This window comes from Solanum lycopersicum, chromosome 9 (genome assembly GCF_036512215.1).
Source record: "Solanum lycopersicum chromosome 9, SLM_r2.1".
Taxonomy (NCBI): Eukaryota; Viridiplantae; Streptophyta; class Magnoliopsida; order Solanales; family Solanaceae; genus Solanum; species Solanum lycopersicum.
The window spans coordinates 48,784,227-48,801,891 of NC_090808.1; positions in this window are offsets into that span (position 1 = coordinate 48,784,227).

Below are 17,665 nucleotides of genomic sequence, written 5' to 3' on the forward strand. Positions count from 1 at the left end.
AAACGATTGAGGAACAATGAGGTTGTCACTGTAAAGGTTTATGGATAAACAACCTTATTTAAGGAGCAACGTGGGAGGACGACTCCGATACGAGATCCTGCTACCCTTATTTGTTTAATTCTTAAGGTTAGGTGTACTTTCCTTAAGTCTTTTTTTGTGTAAGAAAAAGTTTTAGTACATTGGTCGATTTGGTGTTGTAATTCCATAATTGTATGCCTTATAATTGCATGCCATGAGTTAAAACAATATAACATTTGCATTTCATGTTGCTTTTTCATATAGCGTAGACATGATTTTTATGTTGCATGAGTTGTGATGCGCATTAAGTTATGTGTTATTGAGAAGGAAATTTCTCAACCTCAATTATGAAGCTTTAGATAAGCAGGAATACTATGCATCATTCAAATAAGTGTGAACAAGATATTCACAAAAGATAAAAGTTTAACCATGTTGAAGTAACTTTTGAAAATAACCCTCGTTGTTTTTTCGATGATGTGTAGTGTAATTCGGGGATGAATGTTCCTAAGGGGGGAATGATGTAACATTTTAGAAAATTACATTTTTAGTGACGATCCCAATAGGTCTTTAAGAATACGTATTAGGGATACATAGGCCTTCCAATGCCCAATATTGAGAAATATTGGGCATAGTATAGAAAATTTTCTTAGGGGTATTAGTAAATTTCTATATAATGCCCAAATAAGAAAAATATTGGGCATATTAGAAAATATTAGCTTAAAGAATGTTAACCAATTTTTCTAAGTATTAATGACCTTGTTTAAGAGATGTACCTTAAATGGAGACCCTAAGATAAAATTCAATACTTTTATCATTTACACAATAGGTTCTAGGAATCCATGTGTCAAGCCTAGACACCATAGCACATGATCAATTAAGATATGCAAGTAGATTAAGCAGTGCCCAAGGCCATAGTAAGGATCCTTGGGAAATTAATAAAACATTCGCAATGAACCATCAAGAATAGTTATTTAGGAAATTACAATCAACCCATGTGCAAGAACATGGGGAGAAACGGCCAGAGGGGACCACCCTAACCAAATTTTGTTAGGGTATTGAGGGGGCAGGTGTGCACATGGGTTCACCCATGTAGGAACTATCTCTCTAAATAATTATAGAATCTAAGATACTTACCTAAATATATAATAAACTAGGAACAACCAAAATAAACTAATTAGTGCACCCGACAACCTAAGACTTAATCGGGTGACACTAACCTAGTAACTAGTTAAAGAGACAACCTAGTACCTAACCTAGGATGGTCCAAAAGGTTAGTTATGGTCCTAACAACTTAGGGATACTTTATTAATTACTGTAGTTTAATTTATTCATTTATTTAGAAATTTAATTAATTAATATAAATGGACAAAACCAAAATCGCAAACCAATTTCCAGATTTCGGTTAAGGCAAACAAAAGACAACCTAGTACCTAACCTAGGATTGTCCAAAGGGTTTGTTATGGTCCTAACAACATAGGGAAATTTTAGTAATTACCCTAGGTTACTTAATTAATTAATTTACAATCTTAATTAATTAATTCAAAAGGACAAAACTAAAATCACAAAGCAATTTCTAGATTTCGGTTAAGACAAGAAAAAGACAACCTAGTACCTAACCGAGGATGGTTCAGAGGGTTAGTTATGGTCCTAACGAACTGAGGGTACTTTAGTAATTAAACCAGGTCACCTAATTAATTAAATTAGAAATTTAGTTAATTAAATTAAAGGGGTCAAACATAAATTCTTACACTAACCTAGTATAACTCAAGAAACATCCTAGTACTTCATCTAGGATTGTCCAAAAGGGTTAGTTATGGTTTCAATGACTTAGGGGTACTTTAGTAATTATCCTAGGTCCTTTAATTAATTGAATTAGAAAATCAATTAATCAATTTAAAGGGTTCAAAACGAAATTGTCAGGAAAAATTTAAGATTTGACTAAGTGTTGTGTTTTCCTTGTTCTAGTCAATCTAGGAGGGGCTTTTTAGTAATTAATAAATTTATTTATTTAATTAACTTATTAAGACTTAGTTGAATGAGTCAAGATCATTTACTAAACCTAAAACTCACGATCAAACACTCCGAGACCACAATGCTAACAAGAACGAAAGAAAGAGGCAGAAAATTCATAGACGTTCTAGGCGATTTCAAGGTTTCTCTAAGTTTTCGTTCAAGGTGGTCTGCGTAGATTAAGTTATACTTAAGGTGTTGGTTTATATCCTGGAATTTTTTCTCCAAGATTACTTTCAATTGTCGTAATCCATGAGATATTAAAAGTATGGCTGTTTTCCTAAAGTTCTGATTGAACTTTCCTTTTTCCTAGTATCTTTGTTATGATTTCTATATTGTATAGATTAGTCTTGATCATATTTTTGGTATGTGTTTATGGCTGATATTATTGTGTAGGGTTCTTTATTGTTAAATATCGAATGAACTATGAATTTATCTCATATGATGCTAAGGGTTTTCTTATGTGAATTAAAGAACGATGCATTGTTAAGTTATGTAAGAAAATATATAAGTGTTGATGTATGATGTATTGATGCATACTTACTGTTAATGTGACTCTATAAAGATGTTATAATCATCAAATGTGAATATGATGTTGTCCAACATGTTTAAAAACGTTATGTTTAAAGTCATGAACTAAGATTGGCTTAAAAAATCTCCATAAAATCACATTTGAATGAATTGGCTATAATGTTTTATTGAATAAACTAATAGATAGGATAATGTATAATGTATAAAAACATAAGCATGTTGAACATGGAAATTCTCATATGCCAACAAAGATGGTTCTGTAATCATTTCCAAAATTGTTTAGGCCAATACCAATCATATGCCAATCTTGTGTAGCATAAAAAATTAAATGACAACTCAAGCATTTCTAGACTAGTTCGATGAACCCATATGAAAGGGCGTTCCATTCATTAGGAAAAATCCCAACATGCTCTAAAAGATTGAACTAGGAACATATGCAACTCATTGAATAAAGTGATCATCGTCCATAAATGATAATATGAATCTACTAAATGAAAGTAAGAAAGTAACGTGAGTACTATCATAACTAAAATGTCTAAGTTAATAAGGTGACTAGAATGAGGTGTTAAAAGAAGTGAGATAAGCCTCACTTACACCTAACCTACTATGTTAAAAATGCTCACGAATAAAGGTGTTAGAACGGGTGAGACCAGTCTCATTAATATAAAAGATGTTATGTAACGACAGTTCACATTTCATCGGTGTAAAATATGGATGACAAGTCATTAATAGAGTAAGTAAATCTCAATCTAGAAGAAATCTCCCATAACCTTTGAGGTAAGTAAATCTCAATCTAGAAGAAATCTCCCATAATGTTTGAGGTAACTCTAAAAGATAAGAAAATAATGATTGTGAGAAAAGAACTAATAGACTAGTTATGGGCATGTGCTTACACATGTAAGTCTCATGAGACGAGGCTACCACCTTTGTCGATAATTAGTCTCCTTAAGTCCCTAGTCTTCGAATCATGTCTAGCCAACATAGGAACTAGCCTGTGGTTTCAACCTAAGAGAGCTAGGTAGGTTTTGATCTCACCTTGTCTAGTGAGATTACCTATTTAAGATGTGGGGAAGACACGGAATTTAATTTTTAGCTCACATGATCTATGTCGGCTAATGCTCAAAATATGTTCTTGGCTTACTGTAGTCGTGAGAAACTCCTTTTTATTGTGGAGTGAACAGTTGATATAGATTCGCCTTAACCGGGAATCACCCCTTTTTGGTGTGGGGAAGCTCACATGATCTATATTCATTTTAACCAGTGAATCACCTCTTTTTGGTTCGGGGAAGACACTGAATTTCATGTTAGCTCGCATGATCTTACTTCTAAAGATGGCTCTTAGAAAGCAAGAAAGAAAGAAGATGGAACGTGTGTTCAAAATAAGCTATGAAAGTAAGAGCTTAAGAATGTCAATTTCAAATAATATTACCAATGAAGATTTAGCAAATAATGGGCAAAGCCAAATAAAATTGGCTTACAATGACCTCTTATATGATGTCAATAAAGGGTAGTAGAAACATAATAGAAACTTAAAACTTCATAACTTCCCTAACATGAAAATCATGAAATAGGTGGCATAGACAATAGAGACTTGCTTATGAAGTATTAATGAATACTTGATGTAATGAATGACTTGTTGTAAAGATTGTCAAATCATGTCAAATGAATTTTACAGTAAGAAAAGCGCATAGCTAATAATGAATCCTCCTTTTATAAAATGATAAAGCCAAATAAATTGGCTTATAATGACTTTATATAATTGTCAAAAGATCTTAGCTAAATAAGATTGGCTCATAATTATTTCTTATATTAGGCCAAAAATACAATAATAGGAATAGTCATTAAAGATTTATTTATGAGGATTTCATTCCCCCAATTGTAGTTAAATCATTCCTTAATCTCTTGAATTACATACTTGATTCATTGCGGGTATGGGACTAAAATCAATAATTTAACTTGTAAGTAAAACATAGGACCAAAGAAATTATTGAACTACACAACTACAAGAAGAAAAAGACAGAAAAATAAACTAAGTATACAAAGAGGATCTCTCGAGTTGAAGAGGAACAAAATCTCAAATCTTCGCCCCAAGTTGTTCTAAAATTATGTTGATGATAATAATGTATTGTAATCATAAATAAAATGAGTTGTGTGATTTTAATGCATTAAATACATCATATTCTTTTCACAATTCACAACTAAAAATTTAGGGAAGTCTACTGATTATACTTTCCATAAATGACATGTTGTTTAGGAAGAGATTTCCTTGACCATGCATAGCCTTATGTTTATGTGTGCATAAACCCATACTTAGTAAAAGTTGTGTACTAAACCTATTCAAATTTACTATTTTATCAGTGAAGGTTAGAGGACAAATTGAAGACTCTTGCAGCGGTTTGGACATAAGCGTTCTCAAGACCATTTGGTAGGTCGTCTTGATTTTGAGGATGCTGCAATATTAGTCTAGCCTTATTTTTAGATTTAGATAGTGGATGTTGTCACTAACTTTTCTTCTATACCTTATTGTCGAAGCTTTTGGATGTAAGGCCTTTTTGTTAACTTATTATAATATATTCATCTTTTATTTTGAATTAGACCTTTAATGATAGATGGTTGTTCTTTATGTTGAGATTAGTATATGATATTCTAAGTAAAAAGTATATGAAGTCTAAGTAGACTTAATTAATTTAAAAACTTTTAAATTTTCATCTAAAATTAACCATATGAAAGTAATGAATGCAAAAAGAGGCTTATCTGCGACCTCTAACAGTTCAACCATGCCGGTTGCAATTCGTATTCCAGAATTTGGGTTGGTACAACAGATATGTATGATTGGTTGCACCTTAGGCAAGTGTTAACTCTCTCTTTTCGGAGTTGGAGGAGAACATCATATTCCATGTAGCTCACATGGTCTAATGTCAGTTATGCCACTATTTTTCCTGACGTAATATGGTAAACTAATAAGTCAAGTATGTGAATTATTATTGGGGCTTGTCTTAAAGGTTAATACATAGGGTAAGGGAGTATATGAGACTTCTCTTACTCATTGCACATCTGGGATCCAAAGGGATGGTCTTAGTAGTGTTCTTGTATGAGTAATATGAAGGTCTTCTAGTCAATTTTGTGAGAATACTTTGATATTTTCCTCAAAGTAGTGTTGACTTCTCCAAGTTCGAGGATCGTGCCATTGATCTACCCTAGTAGTATTGATACTGTCTAAAAGACATTCGTTGTTTCCTTATTCTTAAACAAAATTGTTCCAAGCCCTAACTGGCAATATGTACTTGTGTAAGGGATATACCCAAATATTATAATTCATTTTGATTGTTTAATTTGAGACAATATTATTAGACTAACTCCTTATATGTTGTGTATGTTAACTAAACGAGAAGACTATGTAAGCTGCCTATGTCACGAGTCTAAGTAAACTCCATATGTATATATGAGAAGTAAGTAAGAGGTCAATGTCTATATATGTATTAAGATTCAAATTCTTCCACATTTTAAACTATGAAATGTAATGATAAATATTAAAAGGCTAGTCTTACTCCTCTTTGAGGACGATGACGCTGGTTACGTCTAGGGGTGCTCCCTAGTCGTGCTTGACAAACTTGGTATCAGAGAATCAAGTTAAATACTTTTAGGATCGATGTCTCACTAAACCACGTCAAGTAGAGTCTTGATAATGATTGTGAAGCGTGCCTCAATTATCAATGAGAGGTTATGTGATGTTTAAGATAGTATTATTTTGTTTGTACTATTGAAGTCGTGCCTTTAGAGTATTAACTCTACGTGTCCTTATCTTCTAATATCTGTTGTGCTTATAGGAAATGAATACAGAAGGAACAACGCTTGAACGGTCGAGGAAGAGAATGTGAATGAGGCGGTTCCGTCTCCGGCTCATGAAAACCCTCAAGTTCCTATAAAAGAAGGAGCTATATCTAATATTTAGATAAAGGAAACCGTTCATAGCTTAACCGAAGTGTTGGATACACAAGTTTTTACGGATACTAGGGTTGAATTGGTTCTCAATGCTAGTACTATCACATCAACAATAAAGAAATTCAAAAGGATGAATCCCGCAAGGGTTCATTGATGAAATGCTCAAGGTACTAGATGCTATGGGGGTGTCTTTTTGAAAAGGAGGAACTAGCCACCTACCAACTCAATGATGTGGCTCAAGTTTGGTATGAGTAATGGAAGGATGAGAGGCCCCGTTATAGAAGGCTGGATTACTTGGACAGGTTCACTCAACTATACAAACATGCTCCTACTATTTTGGTAGATTTTAGAACCAAGATGAACAAATTAATTATGGGGGTATTTGAACTTGTGGTGAATTAATGTAGGTCGGCTATGTTGGTTCCTAGAATGGACATCTTTTGTATCATGGTTCATTCCAAACAAATTGAGGAGGAAAAGCTTAAGAAAGTTGGTAGGGAGTTGAAGAGGATAAGGGCTGCAGATGGGAATTCATCTTAGACTAGATTTGAGGTGCAAGATAAGCCAAAGAGGATAAAGATTGTGGTCCTTTTGTTGAGAAGTCTACTTATATACTCTCCGCTCTATAGAAGAGCAAGAGGAGTCTTCTGATGTGGTCATAGGTATGATACAATTCTTCTCCATAAGGTTTCATGCTTTACTTGATCCCGGTGCTACATTGACATTTGTAACTGCTCTAGTAGCTACAAAATATGATGTTCTACCCAATATTCTGAATGACCATTTTTAGTTACAACCCGGATTGGTGACTCCGTTGGGGGTAGAAGAGTCTTCAAAAGTTGTCCAATATCCTTGACCAATAGAGTTACTTGGGTGGATTTGCTAGAACTCGACATGGTCAATTTTGATGTAAGTTTTGGGATGGATTGGTGTCACGCTTGCTATACTTCCATAGATTGTCGAGCAAGAGTTGTTAACTTCATCTTTCCTAATTAACCCATCTTAGAGCGAAAGGGGGAAAATTCAATTACTAGAGGTTGCATTATCTATTGTTTAAAAGCTTGTAAATGATATTAAAAGGGTGTATTACCACATTGTAAGGGTCAAAGATCTTGATTTTGATATTCCTCCAATTGCAAGAGTAAAAGATCTTGAATTCGATATTCCTCCAATTGAGTCGGTCCCCGTAGTGAGAGAATTTTTTGAATTCTTTCCACATGACTTGCCGGAAATTCCTCCCGAATGGGAAATTTATTTTGGTATTAACCTATTACCGGATACGAATTCCATTTCACTACTAGTGTACCGGATGGCTTCGATGGAATTGTTTGTTAAAAAGAAGGACGGGTCCCTAAGGATTTCCTTTGATTATTGCAAACTCAATAAAGTCACTATTAAGAACAAGTATCCTCTCTCTTGAATTGATGATTGTTTAATCAACATGAAGGGGAAAGCTACTTTTAAAAGATTAACATGAGATCACGGTATCACCACCTAAGAGTGAGGGGTGAGGATATACCTAAAACAACATTTCATAATATGTATGGTCACTATGAGTTCCTATTGATGTCCTTTGGTCTCACTACTACCCCGATGGCTTTTAAGGACCTCATGAATAATGTCTTTTGAAAATACCTATATCCTTTGTCATTATGTTCATTGACGATATCTTTGTATATTTGAAGAATGACAGGGATCATACGGGTAATTTTAAAGTGGTATTACAAGTCTTAAAGTAACACCAAATACTATCCAAGTATATCAAGTGTGAGTTTTTGCTAATATCAGTAGCGTTTCTTGGTCATATCATCTATAGTGAGAGAGTCAAGTTGATCCAAACAAAAACAATGTGATTAGAAATTGTCCTAGACCATTTGCTCCAACCGACGTTAGAAGTTTCTTGGGTTTAGTTGGGTACTATAGGAGGTTTTTGGATGGTTTTGCGTCCATTGCTTCTCCTTTGACTACCTTGACAAAAAAGAGTTTGATGTTTGAGTGGTGAGAGGAATGTGGAAAAAGCTTCCATATTTTGAAAGATAGGCTTACCACCGCAATTGTGTTGACATTAGTGAAGGGTACCAAGGGTTTTGTGGTATATTTTAATGCATCCTGAGTGGTTTTGTGGTGTGTTCTTATGCAACATAGAAAGGCATTAGCCTATGCATCTAGACAACTCAAGGTGCATGACAAGAACTACACAACTCATGATCTTGAATTAGCGGCCATAGTGTTTTCTTTAAAAGTATGGTACATTACTTGTATGGTTTTCATGCAGATGTGTATATCGAGCATAAGAGTCTTCAATATATGTTTACTCAAAAGGAGTTGAATCTCCGACAAAGAAGATTGTTGGAATTGTTGAAAGATTATGACATGAGTGTTCTCTACCACCCCGGAAAGGCCAATGTCATTATTGATGCTTTCAGTCATATGACCATGGGTATTTTCTCTCATGTAGAGGAAGTCAACAAAAACCTAGCAAAAGATGTTCATCGATTTTCTATATTGGGTGCTCGGTTGAAAGATTCTCCAAATGGTGATTTTGTGGTCCTCCATAACTCTAAATCGTCTTTAATGGTTGAGGTCAAGTATAAAAAACATCTTGATCTACTATTGATGGAGTTCAAGGAATCTGTACTTAGTAATATGAATGAGTCATTCTCCTAAGACAAGGATGGTGTGCTACGGTACGAAAATAGATTATATGTACCGTATGTTGATAATTTGAGGAATACGGTGTTAGAGGAAGCTCATGGCTCCTGATATTCCAATTATCCGGGATACACCTAAATGTATCATGAACTTAGAGAGGTATATTGATGGGATGGCCAAAAGAGGGACATAAAGGAATTTGTATCCAAGTGTCCAATCCAAGAAGTAAAAGCTGAGCATCGAAAGGCTAGTGGTCTAATTGAAGAAATGGGTGTTCCTACTTGGAAGTGGGAGGAAATTAATATTTACTTTGTTGTTGGGTTGCATTGAACCCAGAGGAAAAATGACTTAATTTCAAAGATTGTGGATATATTAACAAAATTCGCTAACTTTATCCCCGTTAAGTCTACTTATTTGGCGGAGGATTATGCAAAAATATACATTCAAAAGATTTTGAATCTAAATGGTATCCCTTTGTCACTGCTCAATTCACATCTCGATTTTGGAGATCATTCCAAAAAGACTTGGGTACAGAGAATCCTACCACAACTTTTCATCTCCAAACGGATGCTCAAGCGAAGGGTACTATTCAAACCCTTGAGTATATGTTAAGAACATGTGTGATAGACTTTTAATGGAATCGGGACGAGCACTTACCGTTGATTGAGTTCTCCTATAATAATAGTTATCATTGGAGTATTTCGCTGGCTCCATTTGAATCACTTTATTGTAGGATATGTAGATATTCGTTCGAGTGGTTTGCGGTTGGTAAGTCTTCACTCCTTGGTCCCAAGATTATCTACGAAGCTTTGGAGAAGGTTCGTGTGATAAGGGATAGATTGAAAAAAACCTATAGTCGGCAAAAGTCCTATGCCGATTATAGGAGAAGGGATCTTGAATTTAAAGTAGGTGATATGGTCTATTTCAAGATCTTACCTGTAAAAGTGTGATAACATTGGGCAAAAAACAAAAGTTAAGTCCCCGGTATGTGGATCCCTATGAAGTGTTGCGAAGAGTTTGAAACGTTGCGTATTAGTTGAGACTACATAGTGAACTATCTTTGGCTCACCCGGTGTTTCGTGTTTCCGTGCTAAAGAGGTGTATATGGGATCCCATATCTTCTTCCTATTTAAATATTAGGTGTAGATGAGATACTTTCCTACAAATAGGTTTTGGTGGAGATCCTTGATAGACAAGTCAAGAAGTTGAGGAACAAGACGATGTCCTCCGCATAAGTCCTACGGAGAAACCACCTAGATGGTGGAGAAATATGGGAGTCCGAAACCAACATGAAGTCCCATTATCCTCATCTATTTCCTAATAAAGGTTAGTTATTAAATTTGGTTTGACTTGTTTTGAAAAAATATGCATATTTTGAGGTAAAAAGTTTGTGTGAAGATGAGCTTTCTTGTGAAAATGTTTTAGCTTGATCTTCATTTAACTGTGTTTTGTGTATTGTTGCCTTCATGAAATGTTATTAAAAATTTCAGTATGTTGTAAGAAGTTTTGGCATAAGTGACTTGATGATCACGTTGAGCTCATATTAATGTTGAGAAGGAAATTCGTCATGTCAATGTTGAGCTCTTATGTATAGTAAGTTGTGATTTTAGTTTCCATATCTAAATGTCATAATGTTAAAGTTGATTCAGCTATGACTCATGGTTATCTATGTTGTTGTTGGTTCGGTTGCTAGTATTGAGTCTATCCTTACCCTACAAAAGATTTTAGTATCATTTGGGGATGCATGTTCCTAAGGGCGGATAATGTAACACTCTTGAAGTCTAACACCTAATATAGAGCCTCACACAATGAAATCTACATTGTAATACTTTTTAAACGCCAAAGTTAATGTATGTAAATCATTTAGGAAGTTTTAGAGTCAAAATGTCAAGAAACGTACATGACGTTAGGTCAACTATGATATAGAGGTTAGTGTGCCTTAATATGTTTTATGGGGTTTTAGGATTCAAAATTGGACAAAAATTCGTAGGAATGTGTTAAACATGTATTAGAATACGTTTACGATAGAATAGTCCGGGTACAACTCCCCCAGGACAACCCTAATGGTCCTTGATGAGCACCACCCTAAGGGTCATTAAGGAGGACCCTTCAAAAATAGCCAAAACTTATCAAATGACAGTGGCTATCTACAAGACCACTCAAGGAGTCGTTTTCCAGGCAATGTGGCATTGATGGAATTTCTAGGTGATGCCTGAGACATTTTTAAAAAGGTTTCCAAAACACAGTCTCTGACACAAATGACAGTTGTGAAGGACGGTTGGTTCAAGGGACGTCTATTGACCTACTAACCGTAGGTCGGGGTCTCATAGGTCAGGTTTATAGAGTGTTGTCCAATTTTGAGAGGGATGAATTAATTAATTAGTTGGTTATTTGTTTAAATAAGGGTTAAGGGGGGTCTAATTAAGTTATTTAAGGGACTATAAAACAACTAGCCCTCATTAAACTTAACCAACTACCCACAATTATCCAACTTATATCTCTCTAACATCACTCTAGTCTTTCTATTCCCTAAACTTAAACCTCCATTGAAGAACACTGGGAATCTAATTCAAGGACGAATTCACGAAGGTTTTCATCTCAAATTCATAGAAAAATCATCAACAAGTTATGATTTCTTTCACACTGGCATTCCTTTCTCCAAGAGGCCCTTCTAAAGATCATTTTTACTTCGCGAAAACTAGGGTTTCAATCTAGACATGGTTTCTCTTTTAAAAATGAAATATTTAATCAATTATTATGAACTGTAGTTTTTTATCATTATTTAACTAAGTATTAACGATCAATTATTGTTAATCAATCAAGATTCACCCTTTGAACCCTTTTTTCCCATACATTCATTATGTCTTGTAATTCTATAATTGTGAAAGATAATGATTTTGTGAAGGCGTAGAATAGTAATATCTATGTAATACTTTATTAATTTACCTTAATTGGTTATGAAATTCTTGGTAGTTCAAGTATGAAGGCAATGAGAGGACAATAAGGTATAATGATTGATGCTTCTTGAATCCAATTATTAAGTATGATTTACTTTGAATGTAATGCTTCTATGTCTAATGTGTGTTTGTGATGTGGATAGCAAGTATTCCTCATCCTTAACCCTAGACTATGGAATTGGTTATGAAGTATGTAAGCATGTTATGGTCTATTTATTATATGATTGAAAGTAACTTCTCATGATTTTGATAAAGTGTTTGAATGAAAGGTTTACTCACTTGTAAGTGGGAATATATACTTCTGTAAGGGCTATGCCAAAATATTGTACTTTGTTTAAATGGATTAATAAGAGACAATACTATTAGAATAACTCCTTATATGTTGTGCATGCTAACTAAATGGGAAGCCTATGTAAGCTTCCTATGTGAGGATTCTAAGTAAATTTCATATGTATATATCTTAAGTAAGTGAGAGGTCTATGTATACCTCAATATGTATAAAGATTCAAATTCTGCCGCATTTTTGACCTACTAAATGTAATGATGAATGTTAAGAGGCTAGTATAAGTCCTCTTCAAGTACGACAACACTGTTTACGGCTAGGATTGCTCCCCAATCCTGTCAGGTAGACCTACTGTAGTTCCCTCCCTAGTAAATACATGTTAATGAAATAATCTATGGGTACTAAGGCTAGTACCAAGTGGATATGGTTAAGAGGGTGTCTCTTCCCGAAGGAAAGTCTAGATTTTATTGAACATCTTTAGATATCCCTTATCCATGTGACAACATGTCATGACCCAATGTACACCCTAGACACCCTTCAAGTTGCCATACTGCATAGTCGACCTCTCGAAGGTCTTGCACAAGCCCGTAGACATCATTCATCACACATGTATATCGGAAAAGTAGTGTAGAATAAAAATGTTTCACAACAATAGGATAGTAATTCAAAATCTCTTTCATAGAAAACATAGGAAAGGCTAAGTCTCTTTGTAGATATTTTAGACACAAATATATCTTGGGTCACAGCCCTGATATAACAAAATAGAAAATATCAATGTTTAATACAATATCTTTTGAAAAGAAAAGATAAAATAGCCTTGTCCTCGCAAAAATGACAAAATACAAAAACATGCTTTACTGGATTTTTATTCCAAGCTTGATAGCAATATACTCCTCACTTGCCACCTACACATTTAGAGATAAGACTGTAATGCCCCAAAACGAGCTATGGTGAACTAGAACCTTGTAAGTGTTTCTTGAGTTAGTGAAGTTAAAATGAGTTATATTAGTGCTTAGGCAGTGCGAGAAGTTTGGTTAATTTTGGAGGCCAAATGTCCAAGAACGTCCATGACATTCGGAAAGTGTGCCTTAGGTATCACTTTTGTGTCTTGATGTGTTTGAGTGACTTTTACGTGTTTGTTTTTTTTAAATTGATGTGAGGTGTTTGAAAGACCTAGAATAGAATGTTAAGGGGTTTAACATATGGGCACTACCCTACCAAAGACCCACAAGGGGACCTAAGATTAGGGCCCAATATTGGAGTCCAAGCTGCCTGGCAGTGTCCACCAACGGGACCAGCCGAACAATTGTCGTCACGTTGACTAGGTCCGTCGATTGAAGCTGAAGTTGTGAAAGGTATGAGGGTTGAAGAATTAACCGACGGACCATCAACAACAAGGCGTTGATTGAACAACGACCCGTTGTTGGTAGGGTCGTCGATGGTCATTGAAAAAGATTTAATTCCCTATGAAGTCTTGGGGTGTTCAGTAAATTCACCCCAACTCTTTTATTACCCTAGGAAGTTATTTTTACGTTTTAATAAGTTTATTGAAGTATTTAAAACCCTAAGACATAATTTTAGACTTCATTTCCTAAAACCCAAAAAATCGTCTCCTTTAGAATTTTCTCTCAAGTCTCTTTGGAAGATAGAATTCAAAAAGAACTTGGAGGGCTAGTTGGGACGTGTTCTTCATAAAAAAAATCAGTGGGTTACTTTGCATGTGAGGTATGTTATCCATCCTCGAACTCTCTTCCATTCAAGGATCCCTTTCATGAAAGATTTCAGAAAGTGTTTTCAACCCTAGTTTCTTCTATCTTAAAATGTAAATATCGGTCTTGCTAGAAAACGTTTTGGATTAATTAATAATTTCTAAAGTTAGTTGATGATTTTATGGTTGAAACATCAATGAAATCATTTTAAAGCTTTTAATCTAATGTTGGCTAATGAAATGGGTTAAATGAGCATGAATCGGTAGTCTTTGAGCTTTGGTTTCCTTATGTTGTTATTGATGTTTAGCTACTTCCATAAGGGCCAATTTATGATGAAATATTGAGAAAATGATTATAGGTGGTGATGTCTTGGTTAAATTGTGAGTTTCTTATATTTTGTAATTCTTATGATAAATTGCTCTTGAGTGGAATGGTCCACCTTCTTGGTGGCGGTGTTTATTTACTGCACTTGATATTACTTAGTATGTGTTGTGAGTGTGGCTTTGAGGGACTATTATGTTAAATAAAATGATATTGAAGATAAGTCTTTTCTTGTGCTTTGTGAAGTTGAATTGCATATCAGGCTTAGATTATGCCTAAGTGAAGTATATGATTTTGAGAAGGATATAAAGTTGTGAATTGATGATTGTAGGTCTAAAGCATGTATAGAAGCTAATGTGAATGAAATGATGCTTAACTTCAAGATGTTCTAACAAGTACACATACATATTTAAACGAATGTATAAAGCTAAGTTGAGTAGATGTAGAAGGTTTGACATGGACACTCTCCGTGAGTTGAGATCAAGTGTCTAGTAGCAACCTCACTACATCCCCAGAGCTTTCTTAGATAGGTCAGAGGATGAATGCCCTTTGTGAGTTGACATGTGGTGTTCAATAGTTATCCTTAACCTATAGTATATAATGTTTAGAATCTGTGGGGGGTTATGTCTAGCACCGAAAGGATATGAAAAAGAGGTGTTTACACTTCATGAGTTGAGATTTTATATTCCAATGTACCTCTTAAGATGAGTACTCCTTGTTAGTAGACAATGAGTTACTTAGTAGAAGTATCTTATCCCTTAATTATGTGTCTACATAGGTGTAGCTATTGTGCAATCCATGTAAAATCTAAGAGAATAACCTTACTCTAGGCAAGTGAGGATCCCTCATTCGATAGGGGTTAATGTCGGGATTCCATATCTAGCTCTCGTGGTCTATGTCGGCTAAGCTAACTCCCACAAACCAAATAAATGTGCTATGTCTTCGAAAGGAGTGTTTTACATAGGGTAGCTAGCAGAATGGGACACTATTTATCCATTGCACTAGGAAGACAATTCTAAAGGGATGTCTTGATGAGTCTTATTTGAATTGAATGAACTAAGTTCCTAACAGAACGTACTATTTAGGGTAGGTTGTGGTATGGGACGCTATCCATCCATTGCACTAAGTAGGACCTTCCCAAAGGGGAGTCTTTGTGCCAAGCCCTCTAAAAGAATGTAAAACTTAGGGTAGGTGGTGGTACGAGACGCCATCTACTCATTGCATTAAGTAGGCATTCCGAAAGGGAATTCTTTGTGTGTTGTTGGGTGCTCTTCTATTGTATTGCCTTTTAGTGGGTGCTTATTTTCCCGAGGTGAGTATGCCGAAAAGGGAGGTAGTCTTGAGGGTTGCTTGGGTGGGTATTGAAGGAGGCATATGCATATATTCTTCATGTCTCACCTTAGGAAGTCTTATGATGACCTTAAATAGGGGTACTCCGATTGAAATAATGCTTACGTTCATATGGCAATTCTTTGGAAGTTCACTACTTTAGAGTCTTTTAATTTACTATAAAAGTTAAATAGAGTCATTGTAATATGTAGTGATTTTATTGTAAAGTGTACACTTTGGCTAAAAATATGGCAATTCTTCTCTAAATGTTAAATGATGATTCTTATGATGTTTTTTTTTATATTCTTGAATTTTTTTACTTAAATAACATGAAATGTTATTTTACTAAAATGTTCTTTTTTGCATTTTTTGCATATGACATACTTAGTACATTGATTTGTACTAACCCCATACTTTTCTATACTCTATAAATACAGGTTGGAAGCTTTTGAAGGTTTGAAGATGAAGCCTTGGAAAGTTCCTCCCAAGACAAAGTATGTCCTCACATATTCGAGGTCATAGTCTTTTTCTTAGTTTCTTATTTAAAAACTTATTATGTATTTTCCTTTTGATGTAAAGAGCCATGTCCCTAAGATATTATGTTATGTCTTTATGTTGGATTGTTACGATGAGATTCTCTAAATATTTATGAAAGACTAGTTTTTATTAAATGTCTTGAAAAGTTTTAATTCCACACTACTTTTCATGTCTTATGTAATGAAAGATATTTAAAGGACTTGTACAAGACCCCAAAGGGTCAAGTATGCGTTGGCACAAATCGAGGGTTCTTTCGAACTTCTAGGGGGTACTTTCGGGTCATGACAAACTTGGTATCAAAGCATAAGGTAATGGGACATAGTTTAGGTTCTAAAAGTTTCACAAGCTACATCTAACAATATATTTGTCATTAGTCTGAGTCGCGACAAATCCATGGACAAGAGTCTATAGAATGATAGAAGTTTAACTTTCTTCTCTATTCTAATATTGTGACTTAAAGTTGAGTCATAATAGTTGTTTTTTCTCAACCTCTTGTCTTCGTGTTTATAGGACATGAATACGAAGAGATTAACCGATAGAAGGAAGGAGGGAGGTGTAGCTAATGAGAGTATCCTTCCCGTGTTGACCAAGTTCCTATTGTCAGCCTAGAGAAGGTCCCCCTTCAAGATCCTAAAGTGCCTCCAGAACCTCTAGAGCCTCAAGTTCCCCAAGTGCCTCTTATGCCTTAAGATCCTTTTATTGAAGGAGATATGACTAATGAGGGGTTGAGGGCTGCCCTAATGAACTTGACCCAACTCATGACTGCAAAATCCCATGTCGTTAACAATCACTTTGTTGCCCAAGCTAACCAAGGAGGTTAATCCCAACCTAGTGCTAGTACTCTCGCTTCTAGAATTTGGGATTTCATGAGGATGAACCCACCTACTTTTCATGGCACTAAGGTGGTTGAAGATCCAAATGGTTTCATAGATGAGGTTTTCAAGGTGGTAGATGTTATGGGTGTGACCCCTAGTGAGAAAGGGGAGTTAGCCTCTTACAACCTCAAAGATTTTGCTCAAGTGTGGTTTGAGCAATGGAGGGTTTAGATACCCTTAGAGAGAGAAGAAGATGGTTAATTCATGAACCTTCATCAAGAAGGAATGAATGTGAAAGAGTACACTCTCAAATTCCCCCAACTATCTAAGTATGCCCCTACCTTGGTATCCAACCCTAGGCTAGGATGAACAAGTTTGTGATGAGAGTGTCTAGCTTCATGGAAAAGAGTGTCGTACGACAATGCTTCTTAATGACATGGATTTTTTTTGGCTCATGGTATATGTATAACAAATTGAGGAGTCAAAAATTAGAGAGATAAGACAAGAGGGTAAGAGGCCTAGGTCACATGATTCTAGTTATTAGAAGCCTAACAAGAGGTT